Source organism: Coregonus clupeaformis, unplaced genomic scaffold (assembly GCF_020615455.1).
Source record: "Coregonus clupeaformis isolate EN_2021a unplaced genomic scaffold, ASM2061545v1 scaf1174, whole genome shotgun sequence".
Classification (NCBI taxonomy): Eukaryota; Metazoa; Chordata; class Actinopteri; order Salmoniformes; family Salmonidae; genus Coregonus; species Coregonus clupeaformis.
Window position 1 is genome coordinate 43,015 of NW_025534628.1, and position 19,039 is coordinate 62,053.

At 44.5% G+C, this 19,039-nt stretch overlaps 2 long non-coding RNA genes and 6 other non-coding genes across 8 annotated transcripts; 4 read left to right on the forward strand and 4 right to left on the reverse strand.

Moving 5' to 3' along the window:
* Nucleotides 1–4,111: 4,111 nt before the first annotated feature.
* On the reverse strand, nt 4,112–6,680 carry LOC121539992. Its single transcript, XR_005995448.2, has 5 exons — nt 6,532–6,680; nt 5,873–5,981; nt 5,550–5,613; nt 4,987–5,070; nt 4,112–4,555 (listed from the first exon to the last, which is right to left on the reverse strand). It is a non-coding gene; the product is annotated as an uncharacterized LOC121539992 (long non-coding RNA).
* LOC121541010 lies at nt 4,658–4,745 on the reverse strand. Its single transcript, XR_005995654.1, has one exon. It is a non-coding gene; the product is annotated as a small nucleolar RNA SNORD60 (small nucleolar RNA).
* On the reverse strand, nt 5,706–5,793 carry LOC121541013. Its single transcript, XR_005995657.1, has one exon. It is a non-coding gene; the product is annotated as a small nucleolar RNA SNORD60 (small nucleolar RNA).
* Nucleotides 6,162–6,231, reverse strand: LOC121541007. The gene has a single exon (XR_005995651.1). It is a non-coding gene; the product is annotated as a small nucleolar RNA SNORD38 (small nucleolar RNA).
* Nucleotides 6,681–16,329: 9,649 nt separating the features above from the next.
* LOC121539991 lies at nt 16,330–18,555 on the forward strand. The gene is made up of 6 exons (XR_005995447.2): nt 16,330–16,467; nt 17,022–17,130; nt 17,377–17,441; nt 17,685–17,768; nt 18,022–18,107; nt 18,514–18,555. It is a non-coding gene; the product is annotated as an uncharacterized LOC121539991 (long non-coding RNA).
* Nucleotides 16,768–16,837, forward strand: LOC121541006. Its single transcript, XR_005995650.1, has one exon. It is a non-coding gene; the product is annotated as a small nucleolar RNA SNORD38 (small nucleolar RNA).
* Nucleotides 17,210–17,297, forward strand: LOC121541009. The gene has a single exon (XR_005995653.1). It is a non-coding gene; the product is annotated as a small nucleolar RNA SNORD60 (small nucleolar RNA).
* On the forward strand, nt 17,832–17,919 carry LOC121541011. Its single transcript, XR_005995655.1, has one exon. It is a non-coding gene; the product is annotated as a small nucleolar RNA SNORD60 (small nucleolar RNA).
* Nucleotides 18,556–19,039: the final 484 nt, after the last annotated feature.

Genomic DNA, 19,039 nt, shown 5'->3' on the forward strand with positions numbered 1-19,039 from the left:
TAATTCAACCGCTGAAAACCCTCCCACTTGCTGGCCAACAGATTTTCTCGTGGAGTTTTCATTCAATAGGGTTTTCAGTACATTTAACTAAAGCCATCCCTTTAAATTTGGTGTACCTTTTAATTAGAATTTTCTCGACAGACTCACTACATGGAGAGAACGGTTCAAAATGTTAGGGATCAATGAAAGAAAGCAAATACATGCCTATTTGTCTCATTTTCAGCACCAATTGGTAGATTAGAAATACTCTGATCTTGTATATTATTTAGGGTTAGGAAAGTATACTGAACAAAAATATAAATGCAACATGCAACAATTTCAAAGATTTTGCTTAGTTTGTTCATAAAAGGAAATCAGTAAATTTTAATAAATAGATTAGGCCCTAATCTATGGATTTCACATGCCTGGGCAGGGGCACAGAATGAGTTTTTTCCCCACAAAATAGCTTTTTTAGAGACAGAAATACTGACATTCCCGTAGGTGAAGAAGCCGGATGTGGAGGTCCTGGGCTGGCGTGGTTACACATGGTCTGCGGTTATGAGGCCGGTTGAACGTACTGCCAAATTCTTTAAAACGACGTTAGAGCAATGAACATTAAATTCTCTGGCAACAGCTCTGGTGGACATTCCTGCAGTCAGTGGTGGAAAAAGTACCCAATTGTCATACTTGAGTAGAAGTAAAGGTACCTTAATAGAAAATTACTCAAGTGAAAGTCACCCAGTAAAATACTACTTGAGTAAAAGTCTAAAGGTATTTGGTTTTAAATATCAAAAGTAAATGTAATTGCTAAAATGTACTTAAGTATCAAAAGTAAAAGTATAAATCATTTCACATTCTTTATATTAAGCAAACCAGACGGCACCATTTTCATGTTTTGTTTTAATTTACAGATAGCCAGGGGCACACTCCAACACTCAGACATAATTTACAAAAGAAGAATGTGTGTTTAGTGAGTCCACCAGATCAGAGGCAGTAGAGATGACCAGGGATGTTCGCTTGATAAGTGCGTGAATTCGACCATTTTCTGTCCTGCTAAGCATTCAAAATGTAACGAGTACTTTTGGGTGTCAGGGAAAATGTATGGAGTAAAAAGTACATTATTTTCTTTAGGAATGTAGTGAAGTAAAAGTTGTCAAAAATATAAATAGTAAAGTAAAGTACAGATACCCAAAGAAACTACTTAAGTAGTACTTTAAAGTATTTTTACTTAAGTACTTTAAACCACTACCTGCAGTCAGCATGCCAATTGCAATTTAATTAGCTTCTTGATATGTCACACCTGTAAATTGGATGGATTATCTTGGTAAAGGAGAAATGCTCACCGACAGGGATGTAAACAAATATGTGCACAGAATTTGCAAGAAATAAGCTGCTTGTGCATATGGAATATTTCTGGGATCTTTTATTTCAGCTCATGAAACATGGGACCAACACTTTACATGTTGCGTTTATATTTTTGTTCAGTGTATTTTGAATAATAATAAAACTGTTTTGGAGAGCCTTTAGGCATAAAATGTATTGGTCAATCATAAATAATGGTTTGATTCATCCTGAAAGTTGCCATATTCAATTGTTCAAACCATGAAATATTGGAAGGTGAGAAATGTGTACAATAGGGGTTGAACAGTAGTCTTTAAATCTACTCTAATAATCATGGAACTGTGATGACAACGGTCCAGTCGTCGTGAACCGTGCGCCATGCTCCAGGTTTAAACTGCTACGTGTGGTCTGAGTTCCATAATAATTAAAACAGGCTACATGTCCTAAATTATTGCACAACAACTTGTAACACGTTAGCTTAATATGATCCACTATTGCTAGTGATCCTCAGGAACAACCACACGAACGTGACAGAGGAAAGAAAGGTAAACTAACGATGTAATGGAATGATGCAAAATGTACGGAAACTAACACTAAGGTGACAGTTATAAATGTAAACTCAGCAAAAAAAGAAACGTCCTCTCACTGTCAACTGCGTTTATTTTCAGCAAACTTAACATGTGTAAGTATTTGTATGAACATAACAAGATTCAACAACTGAGCCCTCAGTCCAGCCTCTCTCAGCCTATTGCGGACAGTCTGAGCACTGATGGAGGGATTGTGCGTTCCTGGTGTAACTCGGGCAGTTGTTGTTGCCATCCTGTACCTGTCCCGAAGGAGTGATGTTCGGATGTGCCGATCCCGTGCAGGTGTTGTTACACGTGGTCTGCCACTGCGAGGACGATCAGCTGTCCGTCCTGTCTCCCTGTAGCGCTGTCTTAGGTGTCTCACAGTAAGGACATTGCAATTTATTGCCCTGGCCACATCTGCAGTCCTCATGCCTCCTTGCAGCATGCCTAAGGCACGTTCACGCAGATGAGCAGGTCAGATGAGCAGGTGTTTTTCAGAGTCAGTAGAAGGCCTCTTTAGTGTCCTAAGTTTTCATAACTGTGACCTTAATTGCCTACCGTCTGTAAGCTGTTAGTGTCTTAACGACCGTTCCACAGGAGCATGTTCATTAATTGTTTATGGTTCATTGACAAGAATGGGAAACAGTGAAGTTATTTGGATTTTTACGAATTATCTTTGAAAGACAGGGTCCTGAAAAAGGGACGTTTCTTTTTTTGCTGAGTTTTATGTGGGTATAACCCTGGAGATCCTACGAAATTACAGTGGCGAGAATGGTGTTATTTCTATTGGGGAAAAATAAAGGTGTTTCACTGACAACCGACTGGTTGCTCAACCTTATTCATCGTTTCATCTTGCATAAAGGTGGTGGAATTAAGTCAGTCAGAATATGGCGTATCTGTAGACACACCTCTGCCACACCTTCATTTCTTTGATCTCCACCCCAAAAGAAATGCAGGTGAATAGCGTGCTATTCTCATGCTTAAATTGAAGGTCAGAATACGCAGAGAGAAACGTTTTTTTAAAGGCAATTATTTGCCATTTACGCACGCTTAACTCGGGTCGGAATTCCCCCCATAATGATTAGATATTTGGGATGCAAGATTATTTGTAGATCAGCGATTCCCTTGATAGCCAACTGGGGACGGTTGCCAACTACCGGAGCAAGAAGTTAAGATGTTCATAATGAGGATGTGACTTCCTGTATCTGCTCTTGCATCTCTCCTAGATGATGTAGGCCACAGCAGTAATCAGTGCTCGAAGTGGAATGAAAACAAAACGCTGATACTCATTTTAGATACCGGCAGCAGTTTGAGGCGCTGGGGTAGCTCACCCAAACACACGCAGTGCTCGTATCTCTTCTAGATGTAAACCACAGCCTACAGAACAGGCCGTGAGAGTTATATACACCACCTGACCTTGCTGTCACAACAGACTGCGCCCAAACACAGGGCCCTAATCAAATTAGCTTAATTTCTGAGAACAAATTATATTTCAACAAAATGTTGCAGGAATGCTAATCTTATGTTAAATTATTTCAGAACAACCTTGTGCTTTGAGGTGGAATAACCCATAAAAGATTAAACTATTTTAATGACCGTAATCTACATTAGAACAATCTATGCAATTATTGACAGGGATTGAGACTGGTATATGTGGTACTATAAAGCATGTGTTACCCTGGGTACTTTGGTTGTCAGTGAACTTCGTTAGTTCCCTTTGTTGTGAGCGACATCGAGTTTCTTGCGGGAATGTAACAATGGAATGCTCAACTAAACAAAAGGCTTCTGAAAGGCACCCACTAGGTGAGTGGGAGTGGCAAGAGCACGGAGGCGTCAGAGCAGAGCCTGAAGGTAGTTAATCTTGTTCTGTAGGGAAGGTCTTGTAGTGGATTTCTGTATTGTCCATTCATTTCGCTAATGTGCTATTGTGAATTATTTGTTAGTTGGGCTCTAAGTTTGAAGTGAAATAAATTAACCTTATTTGAGTATTAGACAAATATTGAATATCCGCTTTAAAGCAAATATGCCGACATACATCGTATCCTCATAATTTAAACCACTGACAACTTGAACGCGTCCAATTATGATACTTTACTGACCCCTACTGGTAAGTTAGTACTGCCAATGATCACTATTACACTGATCTCTCATACAGGCCAAGTTACATTAGAACTATGAAACAAGGAACTGCTAGCAAACCAATCACTTCATTTCACACAAACTACCAGAACACACTTTATTTATGAACACTTGTGGATTTGTCAGGCAAGCAGAGCGTTTAATCCTGTCCATTTTACCTACAATTGCATCAATACACTTTTCACCGTTTCAGTTTACAATGTAGGGTTATACCGAGCAGTCGTTAAATTTTTACATTTGTCATTTAGCAGACGCTCTTATCCAGAGCGACTTACAGTTAGTGCATACATTTTCATACTAATCTCTTCAAATTGCATTCAATACAATATTCAGGGTTTCGCGAATGAGCTGCTTAGTTTGATACACCGACCACACGGTTAACAGCTATAGGCAGTAACCTGCCCTTCAGGGTCTGGAGAACATGTTGGGAGTAGGTCAGCAACCTGATTCTGCGCCGCAACGCGTCAAGAGAAAACACAGGACGGGCAGCCATTATGGTGGGAAGCCCCTCCACCTCTCTATGGAACCTGAAACAGAAGAACACTTTAGGGGTCCGCGTAGATCCTAAACCTCACCTAGGATACAGTTTGACAGTCTACTACAGTAACACCTATATACAGTTACTACCAGAGCCTCAGAGTAGAGTTAGAATCAGAGGCTGTTACCAGCTCTCATACGAGGTGTCAGAAAAGTTATTTAGTGGAGTCATCACTGGCTCACTGTTCCTCTACACCAGGGTTCTTCAATTCCTGTCCTGGAGGGCCGAAACACTTCTGTTTTTTTATTTCTACCTGGTAGTTAATTCGACTCACCTGGTTACCCAGGTCTGAATTAGCCCCTGATTAGAATGAGAGGATGAAAAACAGTGTTTCGGCCCTCCAGGACCGGAATTGAAGAACCCTGCTATACACCAACGATCCCTAGAGGTAATGTCTGAGCTGTGCGAGGGGTGGTTTACCAGAGGGCTGTGTGTGATGGAGGAGTCTGGTCCGTAGGCTACAGGTCATGTGGTCTCAGACTGACCAACCAGACTGCAGCACACCTGGTGGGAGAAGGGAGAGCATTAAGCACAGGGAAGCTAACTGGTGAGGGTCCAAGAAGGTGACAATAAGCACAGAAAAATAGTCCTGAATTAGGTTTGTCACAATAACATTTTACAAAGGATGTGATACCAGGCCAAGTACCATGATAAGTGGCAGAACTGAACAACGTTACATTCATAGAAAGACTAGAGCCAGCAGTCATACAAGGTGTCAGATAAGTTATTTAGGACATCACTGGCTCATTGCTACAATACACCAACTATCACTGGCTCATTGCTACAATACACCAACTACCACTGGCTCATTGCTACAATACACCAACTACCACTGGCTCATTCCTACAATACACCAACTACCACTGGCTCATTCCTACAATACACCAACTACCACTGGCTCATTCCTACAATACACCAACTATCACTGGCTCAAGAGTAGTAGCGTGAGAGCAGTGTGTAAGTGGAGTGAGAGGATGGTTTACCTGAGGGATGGGGTGAGGGCAGTTCACAGACTGACACCAGACTGCAGCGCTGAGCACCCAACTCCTGGTGGGAGGAAGGTTGAGAAATAAGATGAATACCTCACCAGTAACAGTCACAGAACACCCTACAGTCACACCTATATACAGTTACTACCAGAGCCTCAGAGTAGAGTTAGAATCAGAGGCTGTTACCAGCTCTCATACGAGGTGTCAGAAAAGTTATTTAGTTGAGTCATCCCTGGCTCTGCTCCTTAAACCTGACCAGGTGTTATAAGTCAACCGATTGATTACCAGGCTGATTAACACTGAGAAATGGGTCTCACCTGAAGAGGTGAAGGCAGCCTCGGATATCATCGACTTCCTACAGGCGCCCTTGTAGACAGACCGAAAGCCTCATTTCAGAACAGACCAGCCTCAGTGCCATCAGAACCCCTGGAACAAAACACGTGTTAGACGCGATACAAATGGCTAGTTTGATAAATACTTTATTATTCTCATGCAGTTGTTCCCTGAAGTTGGTTAAGGCTTTAGCGCGCTTCTATTAAGGCCAGCCGACTAGCGAACTATAACTACATTTACATTTTAGTAATAAGCGCTGTAAAATCCCAGGTCTTTCTCAGAGTCACTAATATCGATCACTATCATTCAGTAGCAGAACTGGACAAAGTTATCGTCATAGAAAGACCAATAATCTAATTAAACCGTTGTGCAATGTAAAATCAAGTTTAGGCCACTATGGACCCACGTGGTGCTAGTTAGCTAAAGTTTGACAACGTTTAGCTAGCTTCAAAGTTTATACCTGTTGGCAGGTAATTTACTTTCAACATTAGCTAGTTAATTACCTAGCTATGCTTCTTCCACGAAATTATTCATTGGAAGTCGCAATCCAAGAAGTTCGTAAGCCAAAATAGCTAACTAAACGTTAGCCATCTTGAAGCAAACTGTGCAGCGAAAATAAATTAAACTGCAAATGATTACTCACCAAAGGTATCGGGTCATTTTATGACGGATGCATTGTATTTTCTGTACGGCTGCCAAAGACAACTTAGTTTTATAATGACAGCCATAATGTTGCTAACAGACAGTCTTGAATCTGCAGCAGTGAAAGAGCGAGTAAGGGAAGGGCGGACTATTTATACAGCTTTTTCCTGTCTGGCGCGTACGCAGGCTAATCAGCCAATTATTCTTCTGTAGTTCTGAAATACAGAGGCTCCCGCAGGTCACACAGCATTATCTGTACTTCAAGGACTACAAATCCCACAAACATTTTTATGGCGAGCAACTTCAAATACTGTCATGATCATGTCTAGCTCGGACGGGATGTACAGTGAAGGGTTTGTCCCTGACCATTTCTTATGCTTTATTAACCAAAGAGATACATTCCATTCGAATGGAAGTCAACAATTAAATATGTTTGAAATGATCATGCTGAATTCCTACTAAAGTCCTACCTAACGATATCCATCATAAACACACATTGGGATCCAACAATTAAACAATTAAGCGGCACAGGTCCTCATCCAGGCACTTGTCATCTCCCGTCTGGATTACTGCAACTCGCTGTTGGCTGGGCTCCCTGCCTGTGCCATTAAACCCCTACAGTTTATCCAGAACGACGCAGCCCGTCTGTTGTTCAACCTTCCCAAGTTCTATCATGTCACCCCGCTCCTCCGCACACTCCACTGGCTTCCAGTTGAGGCTCGCATCTACTACAAGACCATGGTGCTTGCCAACGGAGCTGTGAGGGGAACGGCACCTCCTTACCTTCAGGCTCTGATCAGACCCTACACCCAAACGAGGGCACTACGTTCATCCACCTCTGGCCTGCTAGCCCCCTACCTCTACGGAAGCACAGTTCCCGCTCAGCCCAGTCAAAGCTATTTGCTGCTCTGGCACCCCAATGGTGGAACAAGCTCCCTCACGACGCCAGGACAGCGGAGTTACTGACCACCTTCCGGAGACACTTGAAACCCTACCTCTCTAGATAAGAGCGTCTGCTAAATGATGTAAATGTAAATGTAAAATGTAATATGTTTGAAATGATCATGCTGAATTCCTACTAAAGTCCTACCTAACGATATCCATCATAAACACACATTGGGATCCATTACTGACCCTTAGAGGTTATTAGCAGTACTGCTAAAAACAATGCACTGGAAGTGATAGTAACAGGAAGTACATTATGTTCCAAGGTGGATACAATGTAACTGATACATTTTTACCAAAACCCACAGACAAAATGTCAACAAGAGTCTAAATTAGGTCGTGGTGTTGAGTTGAGTTCTCATTGTGGTTGACAGGTAATGCCAGTCCTCCCCCTTCTCTCTCTCTCTCTCTCTCTCTCTCTCTCTCTCTCTCTCTCTCTCTCTCTCTCTTTCTTTCTGCCATTTCAACTTTGCAGCTTTTATACCATGGTGCTTACTGCTTTTGTAATTTTACAACTTTGAGGAATGTTCTCATTCTTGTGACAGTTTATATGATATATTTATTCTAGAATGATATACGCTACAAAGTCCTTAATGTTCAATATAGGCCTAGATGATTCATATGATATTTCTATTGTATATCAGTGGAAAAGAACTACATTTTACATAACTACTTATGAACCACATCTGAATGCTGTTTTAGAGTTCATGCACCAACGCCATCTATTCAGTTCCCATTTCACGTTAGGGTTTGGTTTTCCTATTGTCTGTGCAGTAGAAGTTATTTGCTCCACTTAATATTGGTTTGTAATGTATGAAGGATGTTTATCTTGATGCCTGCTTTATTTAATAGAATACATTGATAAAATAAAATAAAATAAAATTGTATTTGTCACATACGCGTGTTTAGCAGATGTTATTGCGGGTGTAGCGAAATGCTTGTGCTTCTAGCTCCGACAGTGCAGTAATATCTAACAAGTAATATCTAACAATTTCACAACATATACCCAATACACACAAATCTAGTAAGGAATGGAATTTAAGAATATATACATATATGGACAAGCAATGACAGAGCGGCATGGACTAAGATACAGTAGAATATTATAGAATAGAATACAGTATATACATATGAGATGAGTAGTGCAAGATATGTAAACATTATTAAAGTGACTAGTGTTCCATTTCTTAAAGTGGCCAGTGATTTCAATAGGCAGCAGCAGCCTCTAATGTGCTAGTGATGGCTATTTAACAGTCTGATGGCCTTGAGATAGAAGCTGTTTTTCATTCTCTCGGTCCCAGCTTTGATGCACCTGTACTGACCTCGCCTTCTGGATGACAGCGGGGTGAACAGGCAGTGGCTCGGGTGGTTGATGGTCCTTGATGATCTTTTTGGCCTTCCTGTGACATCAGGTGCTGTTTGTCAGTGATGTGTATGCCAAGGAACTTGAAGCTTTCCACCTTCTCCCCACTGCAGTCCCGTCTATGTGGAGAGGGGGGTGCACCCTCTGCTGTTTCCTGAAGTCCACGATCATCTCCTTTGTTTTGTGAGAGATGCGTAGTTGGCTGTATCTGGTATTTGTATCTTGGAGTTTTCCATTTCAACCTGTGCACGTACAGTAATACTGTTGACATGACACCATGTCAAATCAAATCAAATCAAAATGTATTTGCCACATGCACCGAATACAGCAGATGTAGACATTACAGTGAAATGCTTACTTACAAGACCTTAACCAACAATGCAGTTTTTTTAAATAAAAAAGTGTTAATTAAAGAAAAATAGAAAATAAAAGCAAATAGCTAAAGAGCAACAGTAAAATAAATAACAGTAGGGAGGCTATATACAGGGGGTACCGGTACAGAGTCAATATGAAATAACAGTAGGGAGGCTATATACAGGGGGTACCGGTACAGAGTCAATATGAAATAACAGTAGGGAGGCTATATACAGGGGGTACCGGTACAGAGTCAATGTGAAATAACAGTAGGGAGGCTATATACAGGGGGTACCGGTACAGAGTCAATGTGAAATAACAGTAGGGAGGCTATATACAGGGGGTACGGTACAGAGTCAATGTGAAATAACAGTAGGGGAGGCTATATACAGGGGGTACCGGTACAGAGTCAATGTGAAATAACAGTAGGGAGGCTATATACAGGGGGTACCGGTACAGAGTCAATGTGAAATAACAGTAGGGAGGCTATATACAGGGGGTACCGGTACAGAGTCAATGTGAAATAACAGTAGGGAGGCTATATACAGGGGGTACCGGTACAGAGTCAATGTGAAATAACAGTAGGGAGGCTATATACAGGGGGTACCGGTACAGAGTCAATGTGAAATAACAGTAGGGAGGCTATATACAGGGGGTACCGGTACAGAGTCAATGTGCGGGGGAACCGGCTAGTTACATTTACATTTACATTTTAGTCATTTAGCAGACGCTCTTATCCAGAGCGACTTACAGGAGCAATTAGGGTTAAGTGCCTTGCTCAAGGGCACATTTACGTCATTTAGCAGACGCTCTTATCCAGAGCGACTCACAAATTGGTGCATTCTCCCTATAGCCAGTGGGATAACCACTTTACAAATTTTTTTTTTTTTTTGGGGGGGGGGGTAAAAGGATTACTTTATCCTATCCCAGGTATTCCTTAAAGAGGTGGGGTTTCAAATGTCTCCGGAAGGTGGTGAGTGACTCCGCTGTCCTGGCGTCGTGAGGGAGCTTGTTCCACCATTGGGGTGCCAGAGCAGCGAACAGTTTTGACTGGGCTGAGCGGGAACTATGCTTCCGCAGAGGAAGGGGAGCCAGCAGGCCAGAGGTGGATGAACGCAATGCCCTCGTTTGGGTGTAGGGACTGATCAGAGCCCGAAGGCACAGAGGTGCCGTTCCCCTCACTGCTCCATAGGCAAGCACCATGGTCTTGTAACGGATGCGAGCTTCAACTGGAAGCCAGTGGAGTGTGCGGAGGAGGGGGGTGACGTGAGAGAACTTGGGAAGGTTGAACACCAGACGGGCTGCGGCGTTCTGGATGAGTTGTAGGGGTTTAATGGCACAGGCAGGGAGGCCAGCCAACAGCGAGTTGCAGTAATCCAGACGGGGAGATGACAAGTGCCTGGATTAGGACCTGTGCCGCTTCCTGTGTAAGGCAGGGTCGTACTCTCCGAATGTTGTAGAGCATGAACCTGCAGGAGCGGGTCACCGCCTTGATGTTAGCGGAGAACGACAGGGTGTTGTCCAGGGTCACGCCAAGGCTCTTCGCACTCTGGGAGGAGGACACAACGGAGTTGTCAACCGTGATGGCGAGATCATGGAACGGGCAGTCCTTCCCCGGGAGGAAGAGCAGCTCCGTCTTGCCAGGGTTCAGCTTGAGGTGGTGATCCGTCATCCATACTGATATGTCTGCCAGACATGCAGAGATGCGATTCGCCACCTGGTTATCAGAAGAGGGAAAGGAGAAGATTAGTTGTGTATCGTCAGCGTAGCAATGATAGGAGAGGCCATGTGAGGATATGACAGAGCCAAGTGACTTGGTGTATAGGGAGAAAAGGAGAGGGCCTAGAACTGAGCCCTGGGGGACACCAGTGGTGAGAGCACGTGGTGCGGAGACAGCTTCTCGCCACGCCACTTGGTAGGAGCGACCGGTCAGGTAGGACGCAATCCAGGAGTGAGCCGCGCCGGAGATGCCCAGCTCGGAGAGGGTGGAGAGGAGGTTCTGATGGTTCACAGTATCAAAGGCAGCAGACAGGTCTAGAAGGACAAGAGCAGAGGAGAGAGAGTTAGCTTTAGCAGTGCGGAGAGCCTCCGTGACACAGAGAAGAGCTGTCTCAGTTGAATGACCAGTCCTGAAACCTGACTGGTTTGTATCAAGAAGGTCATTCTGAGAGAGATAGCAAGAGAGTTGGCTAAAGACGGCACGCTCAATAGTTTTGGAAAGAAAAGAAAGAAGGGATACTGGTCTGTAGTTGTTGACATCAGTGGGATCGAGTGTTGGTTTTTTGAGAAGGGGAGCAACTCTCGCTCTCTTGAAGACGGAAGGGACATGGCCAGCGGTCAAGGATGAGTTGATCAGCGAGGTGAGGTAGGGGAGAAGGTCACCGGAGATGGTCTGGAGAAGAGAGGAGGGGATGGGGTCAAGCGGGCAGGTTGTTGGGCGGCCTGCAGTCACAAGTCGCAGGATTTTATCTGGAGAGAGAGGGGAGAAAGAAGTCAAAGCATAGGGTAGGGCAGTGTGAGTAGGACCAGCAGTGTCATTAGACTTAACAAACGAGGATCGGATGTCGTCAACCTTCTTTTCAAAGTGGTTGACGAAGTCATCCACAGAGAGAGAGGAGGGGGGTGGAGGGGGGAGGATTCAGGAGGGAGGAAAATGTGGCAAAGAGCTTCCTAGGGTTAGAGGCAGATGCTTGGAATTTAGAGTGGTAGAAAGTGGCCTTAGCAGCAGAAACAGATGAAGAAAATGTAGAGAGGAGGGAGTGAAAAGATGCCAGGTCGGCAGGGAGTTTAGTTTTCTTCCATTTCCGCTCCGCTGCCCGGAGCTCTGTTCTGTGAGCTCGCAATGAGTCATCAAGCCACGGAGCTGGAGGGGAGGACCGAGCCGGCCGGGAGGATAGGGGACACAGAGAGTCAAAGGATGCAGAAAGGGGAGGAGAGGAGGGTTGAGGAGGCAGAATCAGGAGATTGGAGGGAGAAGGATTGAGCAGAGGGAAGAGATGATAGGATGGAAGAGGAGAGAGTAGTGGGAGAGAGAGAGCGAAGGTTGCGGCGGCGCATTACCATCTGTGTAGGGGCAGAGTGAGTAGTGTTGGAGGAGAGCGAGAGAGAAAAGGAAACAAAGTAGTGGTCGGAGACATGGAGGGGAGTTGCAGTGAGATTAGTAGAAGAGCAGCATCTAGTAAAGATGAGGTCAAGCGTATTGCCTGCCTTGTGAGTAGGGGGGGACGGTGAGAGGGTGAGGTCAAAAGAGGAGAGGAGTGGAAAGAAGGAGGCAGAGAGAAATGAGTCAAATGTGGACATAGGGAGGTTGAAATCCCCCAAAACTATGAGGGGTGAGCCAACCTCAGGAAAGGAACTTATCAAGGCGTCAAGCTCATTGATGAACTCTCCAAGGGAACCTGGAGGGCGATAGGTGACAAGGATATTAAGCTTAAATGGGCTAGTGACTGTGACAGCATGGAATTCAAATGAGGAGATAGACAGGTGGGTTAGGGGAAAAATTGAGAATGTCCACTTGGGAGAGATGAGGATTCCTGTGCCACCACCCCTCTGACCAGATGCTCTCGGGGTATGCGAGAACACATGGTCAGACGAGGAGAGAGCAGTAGGAGTAGCAGTGTTTTCAGTGGTAATCCATGTTTCCGTCAGCGCCAGGAAGTCGAGGGACTGGAGGTTAGCATAGGCTGGGATGAAGTCAGCTTTGTTGGCAGCGGAACGGCAGTTCCAGAGGCTGCCTGAGACCTGGAACTCCAGGTGTGGGGTGTGTGCAGGGACCACCAGGTTAGAGAGGCAGCAGCCACGCGGTGTGAGGCGTTTGTGTAGCCTGTGCAGAGAGGAGAGAACAGGGATAGGCAGAGGCATAGTTGACAGGCTGTAGCAAATGGCTACAATAATGCAGAGGAGATCGGAATGAAATGAACTAAACATCTGGAAAAGGAGAGAGCAGGGCCTCCCTCACCAAAACTTCCACCTCAGAAACTATAATTGTTTCACTGAACCACCCGAACAAAAACTCTCCCAACTTCCACCTTTAGAAATCAGAATTGTTGTGAACCACAGCGGTTCAATGTTTAAAGGAGTAGACTCAACCCACTTTATTCAGCTTGCTAACTATGACACCATAGCTAACTAGCATGCTAGCATCCAATAACACACAGTTTAGCACCAACACTTGTTCACAACAAACCACCAATAGTGTGTTAACACACTAAGCAGATAATTCGTGTCCGTGTCTAGTTCCTTTCATAACGCAGCAATAATTAAACGTTGGCTAGCTTAGCACAAATATATTGTATTTAGCTGCCACAGTACAGCACACAATGGCTACTGTGTTGACTCTGTTTGAAAAACGGCTAGCTAGCTAGCTTCGTGCTACACCGAAGACAATGCCAACCTACAGTAACTACCCACAACAGCCCACGATGCCTAACTATGACACCATAGCTAACTAGCATGCTAGCATCCAATAACACACAGTTTAGCACCAATACTTGGTTACAACAGACTACCAATAGTGTGTTAACACACTAAACAGATCATTCGTGTCCGTGTCTAGTTCCTTTCATAACGCAGCAATAATTAAACGTTGGCTAGTTAGCATAAGTATATTGTATTTAGCTACTACAGTACAGTTAGCTGGTCGTGTTGGCTAGCTAGCAATGGCCACTGTGTTGACTTTGTTTGAAGAACGGCTAGCTAGCTAGCTTCGTGCTAGACCCGGCATCGCCGAAAAACAATGCTAACCTACAGTAACTACCCACAACAGCCCACAATGCCTAACTATGACGCCATAGCTAACTAGCATGCTAGCATCCAATAACACACAGTTTAGCACCAATACTTGGTTACAACAAACTACCAATAGTGTGTTAACACACTAAACAGATAATTCGTGTCCGTGTCTAGTTCCTTTCATAACGCAGCAAAAATTAAACGTTGGCTAGCTAGCACATTAACATTGGAAACAACTCTCCACCGTTGTTAAACGTTACCAGTAGCTACCCGCTAGCTAGCTAGCCTCGTGCTTTCTCCGGGCTCCGCCGTAAACAATACTTACCTACAATAATTACCTACGGAAACCTACAATAACTACCTAAATAAACGACCTACGATACCTAACTACAACTACCTACCTACGATCAAATGCATGGTTTAAGCTTTACTCAACACCATATAAGAAGCCAAGCTTACCTCAAGCTTACCTCCTGCTAGAGAAAACACAACCTCTCCGGAGGTAGTTGAGGTCATATGTACATGTGGGTAGAGAAAGTAACTATGCATAAATAGTAAACAGAGTAGCAGCAGCGTAAAAAGATGGGGTGGGGTGGGGTGGGGGGGGCAGTGCAAATAGTCCGGGTAGCCATGATTAGCTGTTCAGGAGTCTTATGGCTTGGGGGTCGAAGCTGTTGAGAAGCCTTTTGGACCTAGACTTGGCGCTCCGGTACCGCTTGCCGTGCGGTAGCAGAGAGAACAGTCTATGGCTAGGGTGGCTGGAGTCTTTGACAATTTTGAGGGCCTTCCTCTGACCCCGCCTGGTATAGAGGTCCTGGATGGCAGGAAGCTTGGCCCCAGTGATGTACTGGGCCGTACACACTACCCTCTGTAGTGCCTTGCGGTCGGATGCCGAGCAGTTGCCATACCAGGCGGTGATGCAACCAGTTAGGATGCTCTCGATGGTGCAGATGTAGAACTTTTTGAGGATATGAGGAACCATGCCAAATCTTTTTAGTCTCCTGAGGGGGAATAGGCTTTGTCGTGCCCTCTTCACGACTGTCTTGGTGTGTTTGGACCATGATAGTTTGTTGGTGATGTGGACACCAAGGAACTTGAAGCTCTCAACCTGTTCCATTACAGCACCGTCGATGAGAATGGGGGTGTGCTCAGTCCTCTTTTTTTTCCTGTAGTCCACAATCATCTCCTTTGTCTTGGTCACGTTGAGGGAGAGGTTGTTATCCTGGCACCACACGGCCAGGTCTCTGACCTCCTCCCTATAGGCTGTCTCATCGTTGTCGGTGATCAGGGCCTACCACTGTTGTGTCGTCGGCAAACTTAATGATGGTGTTGGAGTCGTGCCTGGCCATGCCAGTTATTACAAACTCAGTCAGACATGTTGAAAATGTCAGTGAAGAAACATGCCAGTTGGTCAGCACATGCTCGGAGTACACGTCCTGGTAATCCGTCTGGGCCTGGGGCCTTGTGAATGTTGACCTGCTTAAAAGTCTTATTCACATCGGCTACGTAGAGCGTGATCACATAGTCATCCGGAACAGCTGGTGCTCTCATGCATGCTTCAGTGTTGCTTGCCTCTAATGTTTATGCATTCTGTTGGTTCGATGGTAACATATAAGACTGAGTCGATTTTGTCAACTGGCCTTACCTGTCAACCACAATGAGAACTCAACTGAACACCAACTGAAATGGAATGAAAGAAGCATGCCTGAACTAACAGGTGTTAGTGTGCACTTGATGAAGTATTGACTTTTTACCTGCCTTGCTTTGTAGTTGAGTGCTTTTCCTCCCTATACCCTCACTTGATTCCCTTAGTGCTTCAAGTGATCTTGCCATTTTGTGGGGCATGAAGTCACGCCAATGTAATTTTGTATAAATAAATTTGACCTAATTTAGACTCTTGTTGACATTTTATCTGTGGATTTTGGTAAAAATGGATCAGTTACATTGTATCCACCTTGGAACATAATGTACTTCCTGTGACTATCACTTCCAGTGCATTGTTTTCAGCAGTACTGCTAATAACCTCTAAGGGTCAGTAATGGATCCCAATGTGTGTTTATGATGGATATCGTTAGGTAGGACTTTAGTAGGAATTCAGCATGATCATTTCAAACATATTTAATTGTTGACTTCCATTCGATTGGAATGTATCTCTTTGGTCAATAAAGCATAAGAAATGGTCAGGGACAAACCCTTCACTGTACATCCCGTCCGAGCTGGACATGATCATGACAGTATTTGAAGTTGCTCGCCATAAAAACATTTGTGGGATTTGTAGTCCTTGAAGTACAGATAATGCTGTGTGACCTGCGGGAGCCTCTGTAGCTCAGAACAGCAGAAGAATCATTGGCTGATTAGCCTGCGTACGCGCCAGACAGGAAAAAGCGGTATAAATAGTCCGCCCTTCCCTTACTCGCTCTTTCACTGCTGCAGATTCAAGACTGTCTGTTGATTACGCAATGGCTGTCATTATAAAAAGAGTTTGTCTTTGGCAGCCGTACAGAAAATACAATGCATCCGTCATAAAATGACCCGATACCTTTGGTGAGTAATCATTTGCAGTTTAATTTATTTTCGCTGCACAGTTTGCTTCAAGATGGCTAACGTTTAGTTTGCTATTTTGGCTCACGAACTTCTTGGATTGCGACTTCCAATGAATAATTTCGTGGAAAAAGCATAGCTAGGTAATTAGCTAGCTAATGTTGAAAGTAAATTACATGCCAACAGGTATAAACTTTGAAGCTAGCTAAACGGTGTCAAACTTTAGCTAACTAGCACCACGTGGGTCCATAGTGCCCTAAACTTGATTTTACATTGCACAACGGTTTAATTAGATTATTGGTCTTTCTATGACGATAACTTTGTCCAGTTCTGCTACTGAATGATAGTGATCGATATTTGTGACTCTGAGAAAGACCTGGGTTTTTACAGCGCTTATTACTAAAATGTAAATGTAGTTATAGTTCGCTAGTTGGCTGGCCTTAATAGAAGCGCGCTAAAGCCTTAACCAACTTCAGGGAACAACTGCATGAGAATAATGATTTAAGTATTTATCAAACTAGCCATTTGTATCGCGTCTAACACGTGTTTTGTTCCAGGGGTTCTGATGGCACTGAGGCTGGTCTGTTCTGAAATGAGGCTTTCGGTCTGTCTACAAGGGCGGCTGTAGGAAGTCGATGATATCCGAGGCTGCCTTCACCTCTTCAGGTGAGACCCATTTCTCAGTGTTAATCAGCCTGGTAATCAATCGGTTGACTTATAACACCTGGTCAGGTTTAAGGAGCAGAGCCAGTGATGACTCAACTAAATAACTTTTCTGACACCTCGTATGAGAGCTGGTAACAGCCTCTGATTCTAACTCTACTCTGAGGCTCTGGTAGTGACTGTATATAGGTGTTCTGTGACTGTTACTGGTGAGGTATTCATCTTATTTCTCAACCTTCCTCCCACCAGGAGTTGGGTGCTCAGCGCTGCAGTCTGGTGTCAGTCTATGTGAACTGCCCTCACCCATCCCTCAGGTAAACCATCCTCTCACTCCACTTACACACTGCTCTCACACTACTACTCTTGAGCCATTAGTGTATTGTAGCAATGAGCCAGTGATAGTTGGCGTATCATGATACTTGGCCTGGTATCACATCCTTTGTAAAATGTTATTGTGACAAACCTAATTCAGGACTATTTTTCTGTGCTTATTGTCACCTCCTTGGACCCTCACCAGTTAGCTTCCCTGTGCTTAATGCTCTCCATTCTCCCACCAGGTGTGCTGCAGTCTGGTTGGTCAGTCTGAGACCACATGACCTGTAGCCTACGGCCCAGACTCCTCCATCACACACAGCCCTCTGGTAAACCACCCCTCGCACAGCTCGGACATTACCTCTAGTGATCGTTGGTGTATAGGAACAGTGAGCCAGTGATGACGCATCTAAATAACTTTTCTGACACCTCGTATGAGAGCTGGTAACAGCCTCTGATTCTAACTCTACTCTGAGGCTCTGGTAGTAACTGTATATAGGTGTTACTGTAGTAGACTGTCAAACTGTATCCTAGGTGAGGTTTAGGCTCTACCTGGACCCCTAAAGTGTTCTTCTGTTTCAGGTTCCATAGAGAGGTGGAGGGGCTTCCCACCATAATGGCTGCCCGTCCTGTGTTTTCTCTGACGTGTTGCGGTGCAGAATCAGAAGGTTGCTGACCTACTCCCAACATGTTCTCCAGACACTGGAATATTATAATGAATGTGATTTAACAAGTTGAGACTAAATTGCGTGGTGTGACCCCAGATTGTGAACTAATGGTGGAAACATATTGACGTGACGGTAGCTGAGATGGGGTGGTCTGTCTGTGCTAAAGCGCTGCTTGTCGATCCACAAAATTATTTCAGGCTTTAGTTTTATCACACCTGGACTACTAGTTTTATGTTTAAGTGCCACAAAGGACACCGTGAAAGTAGCTGGCCCTTTTGGTGTCTGTGTCCAGTTGGAAGGAAGTAGCCAGCTATTGCTGAAGAGCGTGTTAGTGCATTCCACCATCTATCATTGCTACGCTGATGACACACAACTAATCTTCTCCTTTCCCCCTTCTGATAACCAGGTGGCGAATCGCATTTCTGCATGTCTGGCAGACATATCAGTGTGGATGACGGATCACCACCTCAAGCTGAACCTCGGCAAGACGGAGCTGCTCTTCCTCCCGGGGAAGGACTGCCCGTTCCATGATCTCGCCATCACGGTTGACAACTCCGTTGTGTCCTCCTTCCAGAGTGCGAAGAGCCTTGGCGTGACCCTGGACAACACCCTGTCGTTCTCCGCTAACATCAAGGCGGTGACCCGATCCTGTAGGTTCATGCTCTACAACATTCGGAGAGTGCGACACAGGTCCTAATCCAGGAACTTGTCATCTCTCGTCTGGAGTAGAATGATTACTTTATCCTATCCCAGGTATTCTTTAAAGAGGTGGGGTTTCAAATGTCTCCGGAAGGTGACAGTCGCCCCTCCCCCTACACTTGCCCTACCTATGAACTGACCCTACAACTGGTGTCGGCAGCATAATGTGTTTTCTCCAGTGTGAAGTTCTAGTTTTAATATTTTTGTTATTTTTAAGATATTCAATAAAGTTT